This window comes from Tyto alba, unplaced genomic scaffold, assembly GCF_018691265.1.
Source record: "Tyto alba isolate M040663 unplaced genomic scaffold, T.alba_DEE_v4.0 Super-Scaffold_45, whole genome shotgun sequence".
NCBI lineage: Eukaryota > Metazoa > Chordata > Aves > Strigiformes > Tytonidae > Tyto > Tyto alba.
Genome location: NW_024881321.1, coordinates 24,562,654 through 24,589,392, shown reverse-complemented (window position 1 = coordinate 24,589,392; position 26,739 = coordinate 24,562,654). Strand labels below are relative to the sequence as shown.

The 26,739-nt window shown below is 38.3% G+C and overlaps 1 long non-coding RNA gene across 1 annotated transcript; it reads left to right on the top strand.

Moving 5' to 3' along the window:
* The first annotated feature begins 6,621 nt into the window (after nt 1–6,621).
* LOC116963268 lies at nt 6,622–26,355 on the top strand. The gene is made up of 3 exons (XR_004408057.2): nt 6,622–6,633; nt 8,712–8,720; nt 26,242–26,355. It is a non-coding gene; the product is annotated as an uncharacterized LOC116963268 (long non-coding RNA).
* The last annotated feature ends 384 nt before the right edge of the window (nt 26,356–26,739 follow it).

The window sequence follows — 26,739 nt, the reverse complement described above, 5'->3', positions numbered from 1 at the left end:
GATGTTGAGTCACTTCATACTAGAAGTATGTCAGACAAGGCACACACATTTCCAATCACAGTCTACCAGCGGTGAATAGAAGGTTTATCTATGGCTGGAATCATTATTAACTGAAAATGAAAGATGTCACATTTCATACTGATATACTTGTGTTCATTTGAGCCTACTAGTATTCCCATCAGATAATCCATTAATGGATTTTGAAAGCTAATATTGCGAACAATTAAACAGCTATGTACTTCCATTCACTTTAAGCAAGGAACCCTTTCTCTTTCTTCTTATAGAAAAAATTGACTTGTTTTCCACTTCTCTGCTTATCAACACTTTGGCCTTTGCAATTAAAGTGCATTTTAATAATGGGTTCGCATGCATGGGCTAAGGTTTCTGGAAAATTTTTGATACCTGAATTTTTGTAAGTCCCTTCAAGACAGTTGTTTTTTTTTTAATTCACAGTGTAGATGACTTGTTAAGTACATGAAGAGATACGTGTAGATTCATTAAACCAAGACATAAGTCCCACATTTATTTGTTGATATGTTTTTGATTAAAGCTGAAACAGAAGTATTTATTTGTATTTTACATAAATTAATGCATCTCTTGATGAAATAAGGTGTTAACCATGAAGATTTGGACCCATCAGAAAGCACTGATTTCTTCTATTTTTCTAATTTTGTCAAAGGCAACTTGACAAATAATAAGTCTTAGAATCCTTGCATATAAGATCTCATCAATAAAGGTAATTTTATCTAAACAATTAAAAGTAAAAGTTAATTTTTGTAACGTCCTGTGATGTACAATGGCTGTGGACTAGAAAAAAAAAACTCTAAAAACCTTAACAAATTCAACCAGGAAAAAAATTTGTAAAAGTTGTAAGATAGAAATTATAGGTACAAACCCCACCGTCCTACATTTTATCTGTGTTTCAGAAACTTTATTATCTATAAAAATATGTAATAATGGTTTCTTCTACAAAGGCTTGTGGATCTATATTGGTCTGTGGATCGATATTCTGTCAGAATCTGAACATCTGAGTAATTTCCTACTAAGAATTGTCTCATTAAATGGAATAAATCTGCCAGGGATATAATTACTACTTAAAATTGGGCACAAACAGGTAAAAGTGAATTCAGACTCTTGTCTGTCTCCTCTAATAGCATATATGCCAAGTAAGTAGAATGAAGGAATCAGGAAGGAATCAGGGATTTCGGGATCAAAGTTATCAGAATTAGTATTTCTCAAAAAAGTAATTAGATAAGTAAAAGCTTACAAAAAGCACATCCAACATCTATAACTATTTAATATATAGCCATAAGAAATAAGCAATGACAACCAGATCTGAAGTACTCCATGCATTTCTAAATTTTTCAAGATTTCCTACTGCCTTTACAACATAAATCTTGTATCACGTGATCTACTCAGCATTGGTAAGGCTACATCTGGAGTACTGGGCCTACTTTTGGGCTTCCCAGTACAAGAGAGATGTAGCCTTACTGGAGTGAGTCCAGACAAGAGCCACAAAGATAATTAAGGAACTGAAGCATCTGTCATATGAGAAGAGGCTGAGAAAGCTGGGACTGTTCAGCCTGGAGAGAAGAAGGCTCAGGAGATTTTATCAATGTGTATAAACACATATGGGATGTAATGAAGACAAGGGAGACAGAGTTTTTTCAGTGGCGCCTTCTGGCAAGACTAGAGGCAATGTACGAAAACTGAAACACATGAAATTCCATCTGAACACAGGAAAACAATTCTTTAATATGAGGGTGCTCAAACACTGGAACAAGTTGTCCAGAGGTTGTGGAATCTCCATCTCTGGAGATATTAAAAACCCAACTGAATATGGTCCCAGGCAACATTCTGTAGGTCACCCTACTTGATCAGGACATTGAAGTAGATGATTTCAGGAGGTCCCTTTCACCCTGAATGATTCTGTGATTCTGTGTGATTCTGTGATCTCTCTATTGCAGTTAAATAACAATGGGGGGTTTTATTAAATAACTAGGGTAAATGAAGGCAGAGAGAAGTAAGAGTCAAGTGATATTAAAATCATAAACCTCTCCTCAGTTTCTAGGGGAAAAAAAAGCTAACAAATAACTTTGTCTTAATCTTTCTATTGGACTGATAAGGGTTTTAAACAATGAAAAATACTCCAAAAAGATAACCCTCTGACTCTGACAATGGTAAATTGATAACTACTGTTTTTAAAAAAATCCATGTGTTTTAATGTTTATAGGCTATGAGTATTAGTGACACAAAACAATTCCTATGAGAAGTCTACAGTGTAGAAAGGATACAGAAATTCTCTGAACAAAGGCATCTTATGAATTCTTGACACTGTATAAAAGATGTAGGCAGCCTGTACATTCACTTAGGGTGTAATTCTCCCTGTGAAAAGCCATCAGAAACCTATAAAGCATTTAACTCCCACTTACAGTCTATCTGAAGTGTTTAAATGAGACTTCAAGACTGGCTATGCATCACTCTGATGATCTTTGCCAGAACATAGGGCCTGATCAACAGGCTGATTCATATAGATGTACTTATATATCCAGCAAAGTGATTTAATGGGGTTCAGGATAGATCCAGCGACATCCATTACAGATGTATCAGCCTGAGAGAATCAAGGACATATTCTTCTTCTAAAAAAGTAAAATTCTCAGAGACGTCTTTACTCCTGAAGTTCTGATAGACTTCTAATGGAAACTATTTTCCTGCATTCATTAAAATGATAACAATAATATTCCATCACTGATTGATCTCAACAGATACAATAATCTATGTAATGTGGCAGGTATTTCTGATAGTAAATTATACTATTTTAGTAAGAAAAATCCTCATATTTCCCAGCTTTGTTAAGTATAATGTCTCATACTTTGGAAGAAACTAGTATTAAAAATTCATCCCTTAATCTTACAGAATAATCAGACAGTTACTCTTCCAAAGAATATCTGGGAAGACAAACTAGCAAAAAGTTTTCCTTTCCTTTTTATTTTTTTTTTTTTTTTTAATTAATTAAGATACAGGTTTTGTCCTGCATTTTTGTTTTGCTGCTATTACTCCTCCTTTCCGTGTAGACTTTCTGTGAAGAACCACCCTTCAACCAAATAAAGTTCAGGGACAGTTGGTACTAAATGTAAAAGCAATGATAATTCTACTCAGAGAGGTACATTTCCCCACCACCATACCAAAAATCTTTAAAATGGAAGGGTTGGGTTTATTTTCTATTCCTGGCAATAGCCTGGGGATAATGCAGCCTGCTTCTTCCTATGTGTAGTGGAGTGTTTAGGAAATTATTCAGTCTTCACGGAAAGGAAAAGCAGTCCCATGAGGAAGTATAAACTTGTATAAATGATTTAGGGACACGTTATAGGATTAGGGACATATTTTTGTGGTGGACTTGGCAGTGCTAGGTTAACTCAATCTGTCGTGGTTTAACCCTATCTGGCAACTGAACACCACCCAGACTCTCACTCACTCTTCCCCAGTAGGATAAGGGAGAGAATCAGAACAGTGGAAGCAATAAAACTCATGGGTTGAGTTGAAGACAGTTTAACAGGTAAAGAAAAAGCCACACACTCAAGCAAAGCAAAACAAGGAATTCATTCGCTACTTCCCATTGGCAGGCAGATGTTCAGCCAACTCCAAGAAAGCAGGGCTCCATCACACATAACCGTTACTGAGAAAGAGAAACACCATCACTCCAAACATCCTCCCTTTCCTTCTTCTTCCCCCAGGTTTTTACTGATGAGCATGACATCATATGGTATGGAATAGCCCTTTGGTTGGTTCTGGCCAGCTGTCCCAGCTGTGTTCCTTCTCAACTTCTTGTGCACTCCCAGCCCACTCACTGGTGGGGTGGTGTGAGAAGCAAAAAATCCCTTGACATTGTGGAAGCACTGCTCAGCAGTAGCTAAAACATGGGTGTGTTACCAACATTGTTTTCAACAAAAATCCAAAACATAGCCCAATACTAGGTACTTGTTGTGGTTTGAGCCTGGTCGGCAACCAACTACCATGCAGCCACTCTCTCTCCCTTCTCTTCCAGAAATAAGAAGGCACAGAGAGCCAGGCATGGGGTTCAAGATAGGACTGGGATGGGGAAAAAATCACCCTTTATGGGCACGAGCTAAAGGCAGACTCGTTAAGGGATGAAAAAAAAGAACATACATTAATTACAGACACTAACAACAAGTAACAGAGTAGGAGAGTGAGAAGCATTGCCACATCTTGAGAACACCTTCCCCCCACCCCTCCCTTCTTCCCAGGCTCAGCTCTGCTCCTGATATCTCTACCTCCTCCCCGCAGCAGCGCAGGGGCAGGGAATGGGGGGTGCAGTAAGTGCTGCCACTTCTTCCATCTTCAGTGGGGGGAGCTTCTGGAACTTGTTCCTCCTGCTCCATCATGGTCCCCCTCTCACAGGAGACAGTCCTCCACAAACCTTCTCCAATGTGAGTCCCTCCCATGGGCCGCGGCGTTCCCCACACTGCTCTGTTGTGGGTCACCAACTTTCTCCAGCTGGAGTCCCTCCCATTGCTGCAGCCCTTCCCGAGCTGCTCTGGCATGGGACACCCCCGCATGCTGCAATCCTCCCAGTGCTGAACTACAGCAGCAGGGTCTACCTTTTCCCACAAGACCCCGTCCTTCTTTGGGCACAGCACCTTGATCAACCAGGAGAAAAACACAGGCCATAAATCAATGTCTGTTCCACCATAGATCTCCATGGATGGCGGGGGGGGGCACCCTGCCGTCTCACCACAGGATACAGAGGGGTCTCTGCTCCAGCACACCTCCCCCCTCCTTTCTTCCTCCGTTCTTCCACTGACCTTGGTGTTCACGCAGCTGCTGCAACTCCTCCTCACAATTCCGACTGCTCGTCACTATGCCCCTTCTTAAATATGTTACCACAGAGGTGCAGTTGATTGTCTCAGTTTTCTTGTAGAGGTGGGTCTGACTTGGAGCTGGGGGAGCTTTGAGAAGCTTCTCACTGGGGACCACCCCTGTAGCCCCCTCCCCTGCTACCAAAAAACCCCACCACTCACTCAAACCCAGGACAGCACTATGAAGAAAATTGGCTCTATCTCAACCAAAACCAGAAAATGATCTTAAAGGTCTTTTCCAACCTAAATGATTCTATTATTCTATATGCCATCTGACTTAAGAGGTCTGTATATCTGTCTATTGCACATGTTCTATTTAGCAGACTTCAAGTTGTAACTGGGAGAGAAGAGTTATTCTTCCCTTCATCACTGGCTTATTGCAGGGTGATATTCTAAACCTAATGATTTTCAAGTTTGATAGCTAGAGCTAAATTAAATAGTCAAAGTACAAATATCCCAAAGTTTTGATATCCCAAAAGTGGGAGCACCTAAAGTAATGACTTTCAATTAAAATGTCACTCAAGGAACAGAAGAAACTGCTTGCATTTTTCTGTAAAACATGCATATAAAGCACAACCACTTATCTGTGTCCAGAAAAAGTCTATGTAATTGCAAAATGTTTTATTTTTCCTCTTGATGACAATGATTTAATAACTGCAACTAATGCTCCTTCCTTTTTCAAGCAAAAAAATATGTACAAATGTAGCATACATTTTCTGCATCTGTGTATAAGATGAAACACTTACTGATCAATATGCCATAAAATAAAGAATTAGTATGCAGTAATTTTACATCAATTTATGATACAGATATCCCTTCAAAGAAGAACAGAAATTCAGCATTGTACACTGTGTTTACCAGGACAGTTTCTGTTGGACAGCTTGCTTTCCTCATTTCCCAAATTGTCTTCGCTTTGCAGAAGTGTTCTGTGCTAGCTTGTTGTCTCCGTTTCCAAGATAGTACCTCAAAATATGCAATATATTTTGGGTTTTTAAATAATTTTTCATTTGGCTTAGTGAATTCTTTTGCATAAAATAATTAAATAGGTAATTTTATTAAAACAGTTATAAAGCACCAAGAAATTTTCCAGTCTTCATTCTTTCAGAAAAAAGCAAAAGCAGAACACACCTAATGACTTGTCTATTCAGGTTGTCAACATTTGGCTCAGCAAAATATTTCTTCAGACTCCAATGAGTGCATTGTGTAGGTGTCGTGGTTTAACCCCAACTGACAACTAAACACCATGCAGCCACTCGCTAACTCCTCCCTCCCCTCAGGTGGGATGGGGAAGAGAATTGGAAAGGAAAGGAAGTAAAACTTGTGAGTTGAGATAAAAAAAAAAAAAAATTGAAATAAATTAAAATATAATATAATGATGATGATGATTACAGTAATGAAAATGAATATAACAAAAAGAGAGAGAAATAAACTCAGGAAAAGACAAGTGATGCACATTTCAAATGCTCACCACCTGCTGACTGATGTCCAGCCAGTCCCTGAGCAGTAATTGGGACCTCCTGACCCACTCCCCCCACTTTATATCCTGAGCATGACATCCTATGGTATAGAATATCCCTTTTGCTAGTGCAGGTCAGCTGTCCTGTCCATGCTCCCTCACAGCTTGTTGTGCACCTCCTCACTTGCAGAGCATGGGAAACTGAAAAATCCTTGATTTAAGGTAAACACTATTTAGCAACAACTAAAACACCAGTGTGCTATCAACATTATTCTCGTACTAAATTTGAAAGGCAGCACTGTACCAGCTAGTAGGAAGAAATTTAATTCTGTCCCCGCTGAAACCAAGATAGTAGGAGGTTTATTTAATTGCCAATGCACAGACATCTAATCTAAGGAAGATGTCACAGCTGACTTCAGGTCTGCTTCACAAGGACAGAGTTATTTATGCCTGGTGGCACAACTATTAGACCTAGCTGTATGTCTCAGATTTGTTCAGGTATCTCAAATGACAGTAGATGTATTTGTTCTGAACTGATTAAGTAACCAATTTGAATCCTATGCTCACACATATGTGCAAATGTACCTGTATATAGTCTGGAGCTGAACCTCTAACACTGTAGACCCCTAAAATTAAATGTATGACTCTAGAGCTGAAACCTGGAAAAAAAAATCCTGTGAAACTAAAATGCATAAGATCTGAGTTTATCTATGACATTTGTGTCAATCATATGAAAAAAACGACTTAAATGAGGGCAGGTCAGGATTAAACTACATGTAGCTCAAAATTGTTAGGAAGAAGTGTGAAAATTACATCTGGGAAAAAGTTAATGTGTTTTGTAACACTAATGTTCTCTGGTTCTAAAGGAGTCTGAAGATCTGCTTTTATTCTGTAGTGGGAATAAATCAAATCCTAATTTGGTCCTAGTCCATTAAATTCTACGGTTCGTTAGAAGTATGTTTGCTTGATGTCAGAGTTAGTCACTCTAAGCTCCTTTCTTAGTCACCGGAGAGAAATAGGTATTTGTTCAAATATAAGTATCTAAAATAGGTCAGATGAATCAGACCCTGTAAGCACCTGTTCTGTCCATTGACTATACAAGAGTTTAGTATGACTAGTTCAGATACAGATTCTGTGCTGTGGATATCTATTAAGGGAGATTACTCCACCTTATCAATTTAAGTTTGTTTGATGAGATTAATCCTCCACTAAGAATCTGAGTTAATCGTTTATTTTCAGTACCTCAAAGGAAATGGAAACCAAATGATGTTATTATTTACCTTCTTGAGAATTTGAGGTTCTACATGGCATTAAGTGAAAAGGGTTTTTTATAAAATTGAAGGGAAATGTTTTGATGTATGAATTAAATTCTGCTTCTAAATGTCAGAGTGGTGTTAAATGGAGTTAATTTCTTGGGGAATAACCAGTTTGCTTCCAGCAGTCCAGCGATCTATAGAAAAGTGTTTAATTTGTTTTGATGTGATTATGAAGATCTGTGATAAAAATTTGTTCTCAGTGAAGCTGATATGAATCGAGTTACATTATATGTAATGCAACAAGCAGCACTGGTGCCAGCATGATGAACAGCAGAGCACACTAGCGTGGTGCAGAGTGGGGGTTTCCTGAACCAGGGGAACCTCAGGGCGGAACAGAAACAGCCACTGGGAGCCAGCAGCTTATGCTACAGTGACTGAGAAGACCTGGGTGGGGTGAGAAGCAGTGGTGGCCAAGTGCCACCTCCAATGTATAAAAGATTCCCCTGAGGAGTGCTAGAGACCAAGAGCACTGTGAACAGGGTGGGAAAACAGGGAATGGTGGGTTAGCAAGGGCATGGCACAGCAATTTGCATGGAAGGACATGCAGGAAGGGTGCTGGAGCTCTGTGGGCTCAACCAGGGAGCAATGGTTTCCACCCAGCAGAAGGCCATGTCCTCTCTAAACTGCACCCACTGTGACTGATGCAGCTTCCCAGACATCACTCTGGTGGGAACACGCTGCCATCTGGGTTTCAGGCTGCAGGGTGAGCCCTGCTCTTATACCAGCACCAGACAGCAGCAGCGAGTGCACCTGTGGGAGGTGAGGTCAGGGAGAGGAATTCCTCTGCTTAGTGACAGAGCTCTGGGAGGAGGTGACAAGGTTGAGTATCAAGAAGTGCAAGAGAGAGATAGACTACTGGAATTGCACCCTACCTTCCCTGGGACAGGCCTGTCAGGCAGACAGAATGCAAGACATAGAGGATTCCCTATACTCTCTCCACCTGGATGATACAGTGACTCAAAGGATAGGGGGAAATAGTGACAGGTTCCTGCCTGGTGCAGCAGGCACATCTCCTGTGTGACTACCTCACCTTCCCAGGTGCCCTTGCATAATAGGTACAAGGCTCTGCAAGTGGAATTGAACAATAACAACGACGATGGTTGTCCCCAAGGCTAAGTCGGTCTACACCCTGCATCAAAACAGCTTCCATAAAGAAAAAAGACAGGTCATTGTGATAGGAGACTCTCTCCTAAGGGGAACAGAAGGCCTAATATACAGACCAGACCCACTTCTTAGGGAAGTCTGCTGCCTCCCTGGAGCCTGGGTTAAAGATGTGAAGAGAAAGCATCCTACTCTGGTACGGCCTTTGGATTATTATCCATTATTGATTTTTCACATAGGTAGTAATGCAGTTCAAACAAGAAGTCTGAGGCCAATCAAGAGAGACTTCAGGGACTTGGGATGACTGGTTAAGGGATCAGGAGCACAAGTGATGTTCTTCTCTATCCTTCCACTTGTAGGGAATGACGGGGGAAGAAACAGGAAGAGCCAGCAGATCAACACCTGGCTCCAAGACTGGTGTCACCAGCAAAATTTTGTGGTTTTGATCATGGGTCAGTCTACACATCAGGCCTGCTGGAAACTGATGAAGTACACCCATCTCGAAAGGGGAAGAGGATCTTTGTGCAGGAGATAGCAGGGATCATTCAAAGGGCTTTAAACTAGATTTTAAGAGGGAAAAGGATAAAACCAGTTTTGCTAGAGATAAGCCTGGGGGCAGCACACCAAAGTCTGAGAGACTGTGTGCTAGTGACATCCTTTGGTCTGCCATCTCAGTGGAGGTAGGAGATGCAGATCCATGCAGCATCAAAGACACGAGGGTTATTGATGTGATAGAACCCACGAAAGTGCCTAAGAAAGGTCACATAGGAATTAGGGCTTCAGAAAGTTATTGGGATCAATAGCCCAAATGAAGTGCATCTACACCAATGCAACCAGCATGGTCAACAGACAAGAGGAGTTGGAAGACATTGGGTAGCTGGAAAACTATGATATAGTTGCAATCACAGAAACATGGTAGGATGACTCACACAACTAGAGTGCTGCAGTGGATGGCTATAAACTCTTCAGAAGGGATAGACAAGGAAGAAGAGGTGGTGAGGTAGCAGTGCTTTGACTGTTTGGAGCTTGATAATGGTGATGTAAGGGTTGAGTGTTTATGGGTAAGAATCAGGGGGAAGGGTAATAAGGCAGATATCAGGGTCAGAGTCTGCTATAGACTACCCAACCAGAATAAATAGACAGACAAAATATTTTATAAGCAGCTGGGAGAATCTCACAACTACTAGCCCTTGTTCTTGTGGGAGACTTCAATTTACCAGATATCTGCTGGAAATACAATATAGCAGAGAGTAAACTGTCTAAGAGGTTGCCGGAGTGTGTGGAAGATAACTTCCTGACACAGATGGTGAGGGAGCTAACTAAGGAAGTCGCCCACTGGATCTGTTGTTTGTGAACAGAGAAGGATTTTTGGGTGATGTGATGGTTGGAGACCATCTTGGGCATAGCAGTCATGAAATTAGAGTTTTCAAATCTCAAGGAATTAAGGAGAGGGATTAGAGAACTGCAACCTTGGACTTCCAGAGGACAGACTTTGGCCTGTTTTGAGGCCTGGTTGACAGTCCCTTGGGAGGAAGTTGTGAAGAGCAAAGGAGTCCAGAAAGGCTGGACATGCTTCCAGAAGAAAATCTTAAAGACACAAGAGCAGGTTGTCCCCATGTGCCGAAAGATGAGCCAGCAGGGAAGAAGACCAGCCTGGATGAACAGAGAGCTTTGGCTGGAACTCAGGGCAAAAAAGAGAGTTTATGACCTTTGGAAGAAGGGACAGGCAACTCAGGACTACAAGGATATTGTGAGGTTATGTAGGCAGAAAATTAGAAAGGCCAAAGCCCATCTAGAACTTAATCTGTCTTCTGCCGTGAAAGACAGTAAAAAGTGTTTCTATAAATCAGCAACAAAAGGAGGGCTAAGGAGAATCTCCATCTTTTATTGGATGTGGGAGGAAACATAGTGACAAAGGCTCAGGTACTTAATACCTTCTTTGTCTCAGTCTTTAATAGTAGGACCAGTTGTTCTCCAGGTACTCATCTCCCTCCATTGGAAGACAGGGATGGGGAGCAGAATGAAGTCCCCGTAATCAAAGGGGAAATGGTTAGCAATTTGTTATACCACTTAGACACACACAAGCTTATGGGGCTGGATGGGATCCACCCAAGGGTACTGAAGGACCTGGAGGAAGTGCTCACCAAGCCACTTTCAATCATGTATCAGCAGTCCTGGATAATCAGGGAGGTCCCAGTCGACTGGAAGTTACTCAATATGATGCCCATCTACAAGAAGGGCCACAAGGAGGGTCTGGGGAACTACAGGTCTGTCAGCCTGACCTTGGTGCTGAGGAAAGTTATAGAGCAGATCATTCGGTGTGCCATCACACAGCATCTACATGACAACCAGGTGATCAGGACCACTCAGCACAAGTTTATGAAAGGTAGGTCTTGCTTGACTAATCTGATCTCCTTCTATGACAAGGTGACTTATTTAGTGAGTGAGGGAAAGGCTGTGGATGTTGTCCACCTAGACTTTAGTAAAGCCTTTGACACTATTTCGCATAGTTGTCTCCTGGAGAAACTGGCTTGGAGGGGTATTCACTTCAACAAGACTAAGTGCCAGGTTCTGCATTTGGGTCACAACAACCCCATGTAATGTTACAGGCTTAGGGAAGAATGGCTGGAAAGCTGCCCAGTGGAAAAGGACCTGAGAACGTTGGTCAACAGCCAGCTGACTATGAGCCAGCAGTGTGCCCAGGTGGCCAAGAAAGTCAATCACATCCTAACTGGTATCAGAAATAGCATGCTCAGCAGGACTAGGGAAGAGATTTTCCCCCTGTACTCAGCACTGGTGAAGCCACACCTCAGATAGTGTGTTCAGTTTTAGGCCCCTCACTACAAGAAAGACATGGAGGTGCTGGAGTGTGTCCAAAGAAGGGCAATGAAGCTCGTGAAGGGTCTAGAGTCTAAGTCTTTTGAGGATTGGCTAAGGGAACTGGGGTTGTTTAAGAACCTGGAGAAAAGGAGGCTGAGGGGAGACCATATAGTTCTCTACATCTACCTGAAAGGAGACTGTAGCAAGGTGGGTGTCAGTCTCTTCTACCAAGTAACAAGCAGTAGGAGAAGAGTAAATGGCTTCAATTTGCATCAGGGGAGGTTTAGATTGGATATTAGGAAGTATTTCTTCACTGACAAGGTTGTTGAGCATTAGAACAGATTTCCCAGGGAAATGGTTGAGTCACCATGCCTGTAGATACTTCAAGGACCTGTAGATGTGGCACATAAGGACATAGTGAAGTTGGTGGTGTTACATTTACAGTTGTACTTGATGATCTTAAAAGTCTTTTCCTTGATTGTGTGGTTCTCTGATTCTATGATTATATATTTTATAAGTAAGAGTAGAATTTTTCTAAATTAAGATTTGATGTGTTTTGGTCTAGCAGCTGCTCACACATGATTTGTTTTCAAATACAGATGACAAACTAGGTGAATGTGTAAGTTTCCATAAGTAAATTTTCTCTTCAGTTTTTCATATAAAACAGATAAATAAATGAAAAATAACTGTGTTTTCTGAAGAAAGAAATTCAAGCTCTTCTAGTTTGTTCTTTAAGTAGAATGAAGTATTCTTTTCAGTTATTACATGTTGTCCCTCAATAAGCAAGAGTAGCCATCTTAGGTTCCCTGTGTAGTAACAGGAGATATTTTCAGAGGTTGATTCATACAGTAGATAGAATATCTTTTGCACATTGCTTTCCATGTCTACATTAATGTGTTGAGCATGACAGCATGCCTGCTTTATTCAGTTAGATTATTTAGTCAGCCTGTATAAATACAAACCTAAGAATTCAGGCCTGCATTTTCATATAGATGCTACCGGTACTACAAAAATAATCTAAGACCAAATAAACAAACAAATATCAATGATCAAAACCTGTGTTACATGCAGTTGTTTATGCTGTGCTAAATACATCATGACGTAAATTAAATCTTAATGAATTCATGAAGCATCTGTTTCATATCAAGGAGCCATTTCACAATTTAGACATATTATGAAAAATACAGTACATATATAAAACATAAAATTGATTCTGTTTTGAATCAAAAAGGCCAGTGAACCCACATGAAACTCTATTGAGTTTGCATACAGGTTGGTTTTTTTTTTTTGCAATTACATTTATTTTTTTTTGCTTTGAACAAAAACCTAGAACTTAAGGAAAGTATTCTTCTGTCTTAATTCAATAATAATGTTGCATTTTCAAAATCAGAACAGGGTTGGGACACACAGAAAGTTATGTTCCATGAATAATAGAACAGTTTGGACCACAGTTTTTTGAAAGTAGGTACATGCTTTGCTCTGAACCATGATATTAACTCACAGTGAAAGTAAAATATATCTCCATTTAGTTGTTATACAAGATGTGGAAAAAAATTTATCCTCTGTGTGACATTTGAATATAACTTATGATGGAACTTAAGTTACTGCTTTCATTAGAAGAAAATCCACTGGCTAAGAAATCCTCAGTAGTTCTGTATTGCTAAATAGAAAGGATGAACACATGTCTTTCAGTTTATGACATATAACTCAGAGGTGTCTAGCAGGCCTTTCTGTTCAGATTTCTGTTCTGTTTCATCAGCAACACCACCACTAAATTATTTCCTCAAGTACCTTGTCCTCAAGCATTTGCTAATGGTGAAAATTATCTACCTGGTAAATATACCTGTTTTTTAATCCTCTAGAGGTTTAATAAAGGATAAACAGAGACCCCATGCACTTCCAGAAAAGAAGGTCCCAAAGCACAGGGTATCTTTGTCTGAGTCTTTTCTTTCTTAAGCATTATTAATTCAGCAGATCTCCATTTCCAAGACTGTCCTCTTCTTGTCTTTTATGTTTATCATTAGATTATGTGATTAAAGGTCAGTCACCATAAACTCAGGCCTGGTAAGGATTAGACAAATAAGGATGGGCAGAGGAGTCCCAGTAACCCATGTTTCACAGAGAACAGGGAGGACCCTGACCTGGCTGCTCCCAGGGCCTCCAGGGAGAACAATGAACAATTCCTACTTCTATTAGGCAGCCCACACACAAGTCCCGAGAGGAGTCAAAGAAAATGTTATCTTAAAGGATCACCTTGCAGATTGGAAGGGTTATTGCCTACAGGAGAATAGGATTCAGTGAAAAGGGTATTTAGAGATTGTGTAAAACTTATTATGGGATGTTTTTATGCAGACTGTGGGAATGTGGGAAACATTATGGGGTGTTCAGAGGAAGGCAGGGAAGGGGAATGATCAAGGTGGATCAGAGATGAAGAAGCATGGGAAAACAGAGAGAAAAGGATAAACACAGTGGCTCATACGTAAATGGGTTGCTGGTCAGTACCGTTGTGTAACCATGCCCTGTACCTGATCACAACAGTATATCTGGTTTTCTTATTAAACTGTATTGTTTTCTTTCTTTTTCCCTGGTTGATGGGGCACTCTGTTTTTTGTGCGTATGCGTTGTGGTTTAATCCCAGTCGTCAACTAAGCACCACCCAGTCACTTGTTCACTCCCCCACCACTTCTGGTGGGGCAAGGGAGAGAATCAGCAGGGTAAAAGTGAGACAACTTGTGCATTGAGATAAAGACAGTTTAACAAGTAAAGCAAAAACTGCATGTGCAAATAAAGCAAAATAAAGAATTCATTTCCTACTTCCCATTTGCAGGCAGATATTTAGTCATCTTCAGGAAAACAAGGCATTATCACACATGATGATTATTTGGGAAGACAGATAACATAACTCCAAATTCCCCCCTCTTTTGCCTCCTTCCCCCTGCTTTTATAGGTGAGTACAATGTGATATGGTACGGGATATCCCTCTGGTCAGCTGGGGCCAGCTGTCCTAGCTATGTCCCCTCCTAACCTCTTGGCCACCCCCAGCTTACTCACTGTCAGGGCAGTGTAAGAAGCAGAAAAGACCTTGAAGCTGTTCAAGCACTGCTCAGCAATAACAAAAACTTGGGTGTGTTATCAACACTGTTTTGGTCACAAATACAAAACACAGTACCATACAAGCTACTATGAAGAAAATTAACTCTATCCTAGACAAAACCAATACAATGAGTATAAGTGGAAGTCTCAATGTCTTTGCCACTGGTGGAAAGGCCATGGGTCTTAATGGCCCATAGATCTGGGTATGAACAACTGGAGAGCTGGACTGTATATTTCCCTAGGAAACATCATCCTTGTGCTTTTGTATGTACGTAAATGTCCTGGGTTTGAGTGAGTGGTGGGGTTTTTTGGTAGCAGGTGAGGGGGCTATAGGGGTGGCACCCTGTGAGCTCAAACCATGACAGTAATTCACTAGTGAACTGCAAGTCAGAGTAGTTAGCAAGTAGCTGACAAGAATGTCTACCAGCCAGATACTGGCTAGACTAGTTCTGGGAACTCAATAATGGAATGGGGCTGTGAATCTCAGAGCTTTGTATGTTTCCATGACAGCAACCTGAGAGAATCTGGGATCTGGGGCCAACCACTGGGTAGGCTGCATGTCTACAATTTATATTGTGTATAAATATGTATACATGGATATGGATATGTTAGGTACTCTGCCAGCAGACTTCAACCTTGATCAGTGGAGAGTAGAAAGCTATCAACTCATCCATGTTTATGTGAATGTTGTGTTTTCTGTCTGTGTTGATCCATGTGGCTAGTCATGTGTATGTATATTGCATGTGTGTGCATGTTCATGCATGTGTGCCTGTCAGGAATTAGTGCTCACCCTTGCCACTGGCTGGACCTGGGGATATGGAGCCACAGAAGCCTCATGCTCATCAGGTTACTGTATTCAGCAACCTCTAACACTTATACTGCTGATGCTGTCAAAAACCTTCTTTTTATACAACCTTCTCCCACTTGCTACCTCACTTTTGACTGTAGTAGACAATGGGGAATATGATAAACTATATGTATGATTCCAGGATTTTTATTATGTGCATCACCAAGATTTATAAATTAAATCTACAAAAGCAAGTCATAAGCTGAATGCTATTTAGTTCTTTCATCCTTAGAGAAAAAGACGTGGCTAGAGAATATAATTTTAGAGAAAGAACTGGCCCATTTTCTTTCAACCCCAAAATAAAATATGGTAAGAAACCTCAGAACAGTTTTTTTTTTCTCATGTCCACAGAATGCCATCTCCCTCCAGAAATTCCATAAACAGTGGGGCTGTACTGCAGAGATCTTACTGCCTTTGTTATGCCCATGCTCCTTGCTGGGATCCAGTGAAGTGAACAGGAAGACCATGAATGAATTGAGCACAACGATAAGGTACTCCTGGTGGGTCCATTCGTAGACAGAGCACAGCAGTCAAAATCATTCTTTTCCAGGCATAGAAAGAAAGAATAAATCTGCTAGGACTTAGAGAAACATTTTTTCTACATCTTCCCTTAGGATAAACACAGTTACATTTCCATAATGGATAGAAATGAGGAAAGGCATTTCTCATAATGATGCTTTGCCACAGGATCTTATCAGTTTATTACGGTTACAAAAAGCAAATGCTGTTTACTCACATCTCTTCAACAAAGGATGCAAATGTCTCCAATGAATAGCTATCTATAACCCCCTTCTTTTCTTCTGAATGAATGTTTTAAGTATTTTCAGAAAGACTGAATAAGTTATCAGAATTTATCTATTGGTCTTCACTAAAAAGATAACATCCTTGCCATTCTAGCATTGTTCCTTTAGGGAAAAGGGAAAGACTATACACATCTGTATACTAAAAGTGCATTAATTTATACCTGATAGCATGAAAAGGGCCTTTGAAAATGTTGCTTAGAAGTAAATTACTCTTTAATAATGCTAATTAAACCTTCAGTGACACTAAGAATTCACCGCAAAGGAAAACTTTATTCGTGAAGCACTCGGAGAATCACTAAAATATGAAATCTTTTGCTTTTTCAGAATGGAAGATTCAAAAACTTTCACAGGAACATGTTACTGGCATAACTTGTTCTTTAACTTTGAAAGATTCAATGAAGTTGGCATGTATTTCAGTAGAAGAATACATTGATTAATAGCAACAATAATAGGATTAGTTCAAATATTCCAGATCATGTAGTGTTTCATAGTATAAAAAGGAAAAACTCTCCTGGACTAATGATGAGAGCGACTTTTTATCCATTCAAAATTCTAGCTCACCTCTTGAAAGAGTTCTTCCAAGAGTCAGCCAATGTTTTCTTCAGAGTATTGAGAGAGACTTTCAAACCAGGTGGAGCTGCTTTGATGTCTGAGTCATGAACTGAAAGCTGAATTAACCAGTTCAGTGATGAACAATAGCTCTACTTTCTCTCCTCTGGTAGACATGTCTCCCTGGGGTTGAAGTGGGGAGTGTCCACTTCAATCATTTCCTCATTCAGCTCAAATATATCAGATATGTAGTTCAAATCTAGAATATTTGTTGTTCAGTGCATGTTGTGATTATTAATCATAATCTAAAGTTTAAAGATTATAATTCAATCCAATAATTCATTTACACTGAAAATATTAATGTGAATATTCTCAAAATTATTTTTCATGTCCTCTTGAAGGTGTTACATAAAGAAACACATAGAAGTGAAGGCTATTCTTACAGATCTATGTGAAATGTTTTAACAATTTCAAGATATTTTCCCCCTTCTTTCTTCCCTCTCTATATCACCCGTCCTTTACTTCTCATGTCTTTATTTATAAAACTGAAAAGTCCTGAAAGATTTATCTGTCCTGCAGTTTCAATAAATTGTTCTGTTCCTTCAAACCACATTAGAAGTATAGAAAGTAAAAGAAATGAAAACATGTACAATATTGAGTCTGGATTGCAGGAAACTATTTATCCTTCCCAGACAACCCATCTCCCCAAATTAATTTGACACTAGTCAGAGCGATTATATACCTCCTTCCTGTGCTACTGTTGACTGTAATCCAATGCCTAGCAACATTGCTGCATAGCTGCGTAATCTTGACTCAAATTCCTGGAAAAAGTGTTAAGTTGTGAAAAGAATCTGTCACAAAGTATTTAAATTACATATTTGCAAGATAGGAATGGTAAAATTGCAGAGAAAGGTAAGATTGTTGACATGAAGATCACGGGAAGGTCTAGGTTTCAAAACAAAAACCAGTGACATAGAAAGAGAAAAACTAGAAGGGTCACAATGCAGCAGCATTCATGATCAAACTGTTTCAAGGACCTTCTTTCCCTGTGTGACAGCTGCCTAGCCAGCAGTCACCATAGCTCTCACTGGGTTGGTGATCATAGCAGTACTGAATCTTCTAGCTCATTTGTCCCAACTACATATGTAGCCAATAAGTAATTTGCTTTTTATTTTTAATTTGTTCATAACCTATTCACACAGCCTCTTAGTAGAGACTTTGCCCGAAATAGAATTTGCTGAAAAAAGCCCAGGGTGGGAGGTTTACAAGGTTAGTAGAAATCAAAGGATTTTTAATTTGTATCAAGAGGAAACACTAAAGAAATAACAAACCTATAAGAAATGAAGAGGGATATAAAATCAATGTGTTTCTGAAATGCCCAAGCTAATGAAGTGCTTTATTAAATCAGTATTTAACAAGAAAAGATAAATTAGAAAGGTACACATAATTCCAAAGCAGTAAAGGCTTTGTCAATATACAGTTTGATAAGAAGCTGTTGAGGGAGTACAATACTCTTAAATGAAACACGGTACCTAGATTAACTGTCTTCCTTCATCTCAAAGCCTATTGAGCCACTACCAATTATTTCCAAAAATCATAAAGAGGTGAAGAGAAACCTCTTGGTTTCTGGAGGAAAATCATGAGTAGGATTTTATTTTCGGTAATTTTTTGTTAATGGTTAGTAATGTCTGTAACTGACATTTCTCAGTGGGTCAGCACCATGCAAAGTAATGTAATGTGTGTCAGCAATGAATGCACTTTGTATTTCAGTCTGTACTAGCTGTGACTGCCCCTGTAATCTAATGTGTACTAGTCATGAGTGCATCTGTGCACAGACTACTTGTATACTAGCTCAAAGGGTAAAAAGTAGTGTAGGTAAGGAATATGCAAAAGAAATTGAGAATTCAATAAATATCTTGAATATTTCAAAACCATGACCTTTGATTATTTGGACTTGTGACTGATGAAGCTGTATAAGGAGGGCAAAGCAGTCATTTATAGGTTCTTTCTGTATAGAAAACAATGGAAAAGCCACACCTCCCCTATAAAAGACAATGATAGCCTAGAGTTCAGACTGCTCTGTTAGAATGAGAGAACTTCAGATCCAGGTGCTGGGTGAGGTAAGAAATGTGTTTCAACTAAGAAAAAACTCACCTTGGAGATAATTAAATATATATAAATAGATATATATTGAGACAGGCAGCAGTACAGTTAATGAGTATTCATGGTTTAACAACTGTGGCACTCATTTGACTGTTCTGGTTATTCTAGTATGTCTAACTTTCTACTGTTTCAATCTTTATTAGTCCTTATGTATGCATCACAGAATGTTAAACTATTAACCCTGAAATAAATTCTGATTTAATTTAGTGCATGGCATGGATAACACTATAGAAATTAATTATAATTATACAGTGACTGAAGCTGTTTTCAACACCACTTCAGTTGTCATAGATTCTAAAGGAAGAACTGCATGTAGCTTAAAACAGTCAACTGTAGAAAGAGAGGGAAAAATAAGATTGCATCATGATTAAAGAAATGGAACAAAGATATTGGAAATATATGTCTGTAGCATAATCAGGTGTAGAATTGGCTGGATTTAGAGTTTCTCATGAATGCTCACTATCATTTTTTTCAGGACTCAGAGATTAAAAAAAGAAAAAGAAGAGAAATAACTAAAAGTCTGCAGAACTTTTGCTTGTTGAGCAGTCATGGCTCCTTACGAAATTAAGAAAAGCAGTACTTGCAGTAAAATAAAATATTAAATATTCTTAAAACAAAATGAAAGATGTGTAGACAAGAAGAATCATTTCAGTGGTAGTCATTGGATTCTTCCCTATAGTGGTTCTAACCAGAAGACTATTGCACATCAAGGAGTTAGTGATCCATATGCAATTAACCTGAGTAAATAGAGGCATGTGCTGCATTGTTCTTATTTTCTGGCCAGTGGATGAACATAGCTGTCTGCAACAGAGGAGCCTGTATGTGTCTCCCACTTGGCATCTGGCTGTTAAGTCACCTGCAGGTCTAACCTTATCTCGAAGTGAAGCAGGAAGTCTTTATGTAATATCCTTTTGCTTGACAGTAGAAATACTGAATAGATCTGTTTATTTCTAAGAGCATCATATAAAAGCTCTAAAGACTAAAATGCTCACGACCCTCTCCCTGGATGGTGTTTGTACTGCATGCTATGCCCTGGTTGGGGCTCATCCAGTGCTGCAGAACTTGAGGTTCCCAGCATCTGAAGGGATGTAACACTATCTACTCTATCCCATTTTTCCATTTTGTGCTATCTCCTGTAAATGGTATTTTACTCATTACTTATAAAGTCTGAGTGTCTTTCTTACTGTGATCCATAACAAGCACTTGCACCAGATCTTTACAGTCCCAACTAACTTTAGGCACTTATAAATACCTAGCCAACACAATATGAAATTTCCAGAAGAAAACTAAGATTTTAGTTGAGTTGAATAGGTCCAAAACATCAGTTATAACCAATTGAATTTTAAGGAATGTATGTCATTATAGATATAGAATTTCTAGCATTTTTATTGGTGGTGGGATTCAGATATATATCTAAATTTGTGTGACAATGTGTCTGCATGTGAGCTAAGGATGCAATTAAGTTATGGAGAAACACGTGGATAGATAGCATCATTTTGTATACTCTAAAATATACTTCTGAGCTTCCAGCTGCTATTTTAGATACATTTATACATTTTATCTAAATACACTAGATAAAATAAATACAACTTTATGTAATTATTAAAGCAAATAATAATCCAAATGGATATTATTTATTTGTTAAGTTGTTAGCTTTTAATACAGTGAGTTTGTTTGGTACACTTCAAAATACTTTGTTGTTTGGTTTTGCTGCTTTTTTTTTTTTTTTTTTTTTTTTTTTTTTAACGTTAGACACCCTAGTAGTCACTGGTCATTGTTTCTGATAACACACAGAAAATATTACATCACTGCATAACTGGAATATCTAAACTTAACTATATCTTAAAATGATGTTTGCAACAGCAGTGAAAACCTAGAACAGTTGAAGCTTAAGCAGACTAACTAAATTAAATATGATCAAATCCCAGTGATTTTGGGGCTATCCCAGATGTTGAATGCTGACTATCTGTACAGCTGTGTCAACCCAGTGTTTGCTACCTGCCTTGACCTTTTCAACCCTTTTGGTTTTATTCCATTTTGTATTAAATATAAATTACTGACAGAGCAATGTTGACTTAACAGAATTAAAGATTCTGTTTTCATCATTTAATAGAGAAAATCTCACTGATGTATAAACTGGTCCATTTTCTTTTTAAACTCTACCATCAGTTTCCTCTACTTTTTTTTTTTTTTTTTTTTTCAGAAATTATACACTATTTAAATCCATATTCCTAACATAAAACTAAATATTACAAATCTGACTGTAGATGAAACTTCTAAAACTCTCTAAGTGTCATTTATGGGCAAAATTTTAATAAGCCCCTGGTATAAACAGTATTTTGAAAAAAGCTCACTTAAAAAGAAAAACATTATGTTCCAAATATGTGTAACAAGTAGTCTGAATGAGGTAACAGTCATTTTTCTAAAATGTAGCAACAGACTATACATAGTGTAAAATGAGATTTAATCTAACTTTCCTGTAATTGCTTTTCTCTAATTTGTTAGCACAGACTTTAACCTGGTTTAGAGTTCAATGTGATCACAATAGATGGATTTACTTCCTTCCCTAAGGTAACTTTTTATTATACTGGATACCTCAGAACATTAAACAAAATGTTAAATATCAATTTCATACAAATTACTAGTATTACACCTGTAATCAAAGGTTACATTACTGACACTGGTCTAAATTAATTTCATGCATGAAAGAAGGATATTGTGATGAATTTTATATTATAGAATATGTGAAGAATATGTTATTGCAGTATTTGATTTAGAATTTGTTCTTCCAGTATTTATTTTAGGTAAAAGTAGACTAAATAAGGCACAAAAACTTTCCCTTAATTCAAAATGCATATACATATTTTAAAAATAACTAGGTTCAGTAAGACTAGATTAGCTCATCAATTTAGATGTAAAAGTACAGTAAAAGAGTATATATTTAAATAAGCAAATAAATTATAAGTATTGACAAAAGTTTCAAGTCAGAAGAATATTCCTGATCCACCTTTAAACTCTGTATTTTCAAAGGATTTAAAAATATTAATGACTAAAGTTTGACACTGTGGATAAGTACATAGACTCTTCCACTCTGTAGTTTAAGAAATGATTAAAACACTGAAAATCATTGCAGTCTCCCAGTGAGGGTTGTTTCAGCAAGTACTGAAATCAATTAGGCTATTCTTATGCGTAAAATTCAGTATAATTTTAATTATTTTGACGTGATGGATCTTGTAGATGCAGTAGGATTGTGTCAATATCTTGTGAAACCACAACCCCTGCTTCTGAATACAAGAAGTCTGCCTCCACAGGGTAGTTTCAATGACAAGAAAAAAAGGGACAGTAGTTTTGATATGCATTTTGGTATGCCCCAAGACATTATTACAGCATAGCTTAATGGTTCAGCCATCAAATCTTCTGTCCAAGATCAGCAGAAAAAAGGGTCAATAATGTCTTCTGGTCTTTCACAGCTAATGAAGTGTAGCACCCTGAATTAATGGTTCTGGTACCATGTAATTCATATAATCTGGGATTGTTGCTTCAACCAGGAGTACCAGAAATGATATTTCACTACATTATGATAATTTGAATAGGTGCTTGCAACTGGAAATAATAAACAAGGAGTTCTAAGACTACAGTTCTGAAATCTGAAATGGATTTCCCATGTATTCCAGTGGCCCATCTGAAACATTAATATAATAACATTATTATAGTTTTTTTCATACATTTAAATGACTAACTAGTTGAAAGTTTGTTACCTTTTCTCCATAACACTTTCACAATGAAGTGTTAAAGTAATTAATATTGTGACTCCACTTTTAACACTCAACAATAATTCCAATTTATCACCATTTTGTTACCATTTAAACACCACTGTACTGTTCATACTGATTATTTAAATTAATTCCAAGTACTTAAGACATAATTTTCCCACTAACAGTTATATTTTTATTTTGTCCCAGAGGCAAATTGATGGTATTTCCAATCTCCAACAAGGTAACTGCATGAAGAAAAGAGTAACTATAGCAATTGAAATCTATGTCCTTGATGGTGTGCTGTAGAAGAGTTTGTCTTACATTTTGTAGTAGTAAAGTGATGATTTCCACATAATATTTTATTCTCACACATTTAAGACACTGAAACATTAAGGACTTAATTACCTCTTTTTTGGAAGTTGTTGTGATTTAACCCTGGTATGCAGTTGATCACCACACAGCTGCTTATACAGTCCCCTCTCCAGGATGGGAAAGAGAATATGAAGGGTAAAAGTGAGACAACACATGGGTTAAGGTAAAGCCATTTTAAGAGGTTAAAGCAAAAACTGTACATGCCAGCAAAGCAAAATAAGAAATTCGTTCACTACTTCCAATCAGCAGGCATATTTAGCCATTTCCAGGCAAAGCAAGGCTTCATCGTATGTAACAGTTACTTGAGAAGACAGATGCCACAACCTCAGCTGTCCCCCACTTCCTCCATCTTCCCCCCCTAGCTTTTACTGATGAGCACATCATATAGTATGGAGTTTGGGTCAACAGACTTTGGTCAGTTGGGGTCACCTCTCCTGCTTGTGTCCCCTCCCAACGTCCTGGCTAGTCCCAAATTCTTTTTGTCTCATTACAGGGGGAGCATGAGAAACAGAAAAGTCCTTGATGCTGTGCAAGCACTGTTCAGCAATAACTAAAACACTGGCGTATCATCAATGTTCTTTTCGTCACATATCCAAAACTCAGCATCATACCTGCTACTATGAAGAAAAGTAACTAACCCAGCCAAAACCCCTGATGAAGCTCCATGACAGACAACAAAGTATCTTCAAAATCCACAGTAACTGCGTTGCATTAAGTAGGTGTGTTTGAGTAATAAACACAGGAAAAACATAGGTAACCAAAGATGAACTTTCTGCTTTACATGTTTTCACCACTGTGTAAAATGAACATTAGGTTTCTGAAACTTGCCTAACAAGAATATTATAAGTGCCCCACTATGTGTTGGTTTCTCCTTTCACATATAGTTTCCAAAATAGTTCAATTTTCACCTGTATTTTTTATGGACCTGCAATGATTGATACCTCTGTGGGGCAAATGAGGCGTGGAGAATTTTGACTTTGGCTGCTTCCTAGATTTAAATACATAGCATTCTTCACAGGACATCTGAGATCACCATCTTATTACCGCAAATATAAATACAAAGGTAGGTAAAGAATTTTATAAAAGGTATATTCAGTACTGCGTAATTTAAATTCTTTTTTTTTTTTATTTTTTCCCCTCATTTTTTTAATGTAAATCCCAGGCTTAACCTTAACTAAATCTATCATTTCTTCCCTGTTTGCACTACAGTATCTGAATTAAAATATTATCCATCCTGCTACAAGAAGGACAGGTTAATAGCTTCTCATGTAGTACTAAGATGACAGGTTAACAACTACTTGCATAGTCAACATGAATTCTGCACCAGGCAATACAGCACAAAACAGAAGTGGAACATTTTCTGGATATTAAGCTTAATTCTTCACTGCATCAACCTCAATTTTCTATGCCTCACTGACAAAATAGGGTCTTCCAGCTGGTAGCATAATGAGCTGGACTAGACCAATTTCACATCAAAATTGACTGTAAATTAAGATTTGAATTCTAAAGGTGTATAGCATGGATCTTTCTTTCTTTCTTGATCAGAGATACTTTAAACATTTGAAAAGATGTTAGCACTGTGGATTCTTCTTTTTACTCATTTAATAGGCAGTTTTGACAATTCATACCATTTGCTGTTTTACACATCAGATAAAATAGAATCAAGGGAAATGTTTTCAATTCAGAGGCAAAACCTGACCTAGCTGTATCAAAATCCTGATTTTACTTCATTTTTAAATTGTACTATCACCTTGGGACTCTATATTAAACTAAAGATGTTACTGACAAATCTGGACAGATGGTCAATATACATATTTTGGCAGAATCTTAGATGGACTTGGCCCTCTGAAAGAGTTACTGATAAATGTAAAAAAACCCAGAATTTTTTCCTTGTGCACCTTCTGCTATTGTATTATAGCAACATCTTTCAGAATTCTTATATAAAATAAAACAAAATAGGTCAGGTTCTGAATGCTTTGGTTTTGTTTAAAAAAAAATTATTATTATTATTATTATTATTATTATTATTATTATTATTATTATTATTATTATTATTATTATTATTATTATTATTATTATTATTATTAACATTAGCATTAGCATTAGCATTAGCATTAGCATTATTATTAGCATTATAATATTTCAAGTATCAAGAAGAACTGTAAATTTGCTACAAATTATTCAGAATATTTTTCATTTTCAGTAGCACATTATTACAGAATAAATTGCGATGATAACAGATTCACATGAGTTATGAAGTTAACCTTTATTTTCAAATGTCTAACTCCACTGATGTTGTTTGTCATTAATTTTTGCTACATAATTGAGTTCTAAAGGGATTCCTAAATATGTAAAACTTTTATATTTTGATCAATAAAGAATACTTCTGTTCTATCTTCTTCCCCTGAATTGCACAGAATCTGTAACATTGGTAAATTAAGAGCCCTCTGTTTAAGCATAAGTTGAAGCAAAGCAACAAGCATGTGAATGCTGTAAATTGTGTAGTTCTGTATGTCTTTGAATAATTAAGATTCTTAGACATCAGTCTCAGTATGTAGCATGTCACTTCAATCAGAGTTAAGAAATATGAGAAGATAGTAAAACACTGAAATGGTTTAGAGAATATCGTTCATTGTTAGTGTCCTGGATTTGAGTGAGTGGTGAGGTTTTTGGTAGTGGTGCAGGGGGCTATAGCTGTGGTCGCCTGTAAGAAGCTTCTCAAAGCTCCCACAGCCCCAAGTTGGACCCACCTCTGCACCAAGGCCAAGCCAATCTGCTGTGGCTCTGCAATAAAATATTTAAGAAGGGATCTGGGAGGAGGAGTCAGACTTGTGAGGAGGAGTAGCAACATCTGTATTAACACCAAGGTCAGTGGAGGAACAAGGAAGAAAGGAGGGAGGAGGTGTGCCGGAGCAGAGATCTCATTATATCCTATGATGAGATGACAGGATGGCCCCCCCTGACACACATGGAGGTCTACAGTGGAGCAGATGCTAACCTGTGGTCTGTGGGGGGCCCCACACTGTTTCAGGTGATGGTACCCAAAGCAATCTGGGACCCTGTGGAAAGAAGCAGCCCCCACTGTTGAGTTTGGTGCTGAGAGGATTGCAGAATGTGGGGGTGTCCCAAACTAAAGCAGCTTGGGAAGGGCTGTAGCCTGTGAGAGGGACTCAAGTTGGAGAAAAGTTGTGGAGGACTGTCTGCTGTGAGAAGGGGGCCACGCTGGAGCAGTGGGAAGAAGTTCCAGAAGCTCCCCCAACTGAAGATGGAAGAAACGGCAGCACTGACTGCACCTCCCATTCCCTGCCCCTGTGCTGCTATGGGAAGGAGGTAGAGATATTGGGAGCAGACCTCAGCCCGAGAAGAAGGGAGGGGTGGAAGGAAGGTGTTTTCAAGATGTGGTAACATTTCTCACTGTCCCCCCATTGTCTGCTAAGTGTTGCTGTTGTTAATGTCTGTATTAAATCTATGTTCTTTATTTTCTTCCTCTACCAATTCTGCTTTTTCCTGTGACCATAATGGGTCATTTGACTCTTCCTGTCCTTATCTTGATCCCTGAGCCTTTTTAGCTTCATTTTCTCCTTTTC